Consider the following 859-nt stretch of genomic DNA (forward strand, 5'->3'; position numbering starts at 1 on the left):
CACGCCGTAATCCCTTCTCCTCCATTCTCCTCTCGGGATCTTGGGCACGCACGCACACGCGCCCGGCGTGAGTTTTAAGCCACCGGGTCCGGGACGTGAACCGCAGTCGACTACGTGGGAGTCCAGCGACATAGCCATTACGCTAACTGCTGGTTCCCTTAGAGGTTTTTGCTATAGGGCACTTATGCTTGCCAGAGACACAGAGAGAGACAGAGAGACAGAAAGTGAGAAATCACCCCCCAGGGGGGATGGCCACGCCACAATCCCTTCTCCTCCATTCTCCTCTCGGGATCTTGGGCACGCATGCACATGCACCTGGCGTGAGTTTAAGCCAGTGGGTCTGGGACTCAGACCATGGTCAACTACATGGGAGTCCAGCAACATAGCCATTACACCAACTGTTGGTCCCTACTAACACATTTTTAATAATTAATTCCTTGTCTTAAATATTCCTCATCAGGCAACCATAATTAATATAATCTTAATATAGACCATATTAGACATGTCAGGAATATAGCTTTTTAAATCTATTTATATATTTTTAATTGTTTTTGTTTTGGTTTGGTTTGGTTTTTTTTGAGATTTAGGAAATACGGAACTTACTGGTCCAGAAGTAGACCAGCACTTGCTCAACTTTTGTTCAGCCTCGGTCTGCGACAATTCAGTGTACTAGGTGCACTGTGTTGCTGTTTATTGTTAGAGGAGACCAAAGGCTATCCAATATAAAAGGACTTGGTGGATTATCGGTGAAAGAAGAAAGGTGAGCAATGAAGCAAGGGGATGAGTACTTGGAAGAAGCAGAAACAACAGGTGTTGGACAGAAGTAGGGTTAACAGTAGTCACTGCTGCCTATGAGAAA

This window comes from Tupaia chinensis, unplaced genomic scaffold, assembly GCF_000334495.1.
Source record: "Tupaia chinensis unplaced genomic scaffold, TupChi_1.0 Scaffold145202_1, whole genome shotgun sequence".
Lineage (NCBI taxonomy): Eukaryota > Metazoa > Chordata > Mammalia > Scandentia > Tupaiidae > Tupaia > Tupaia belangeri.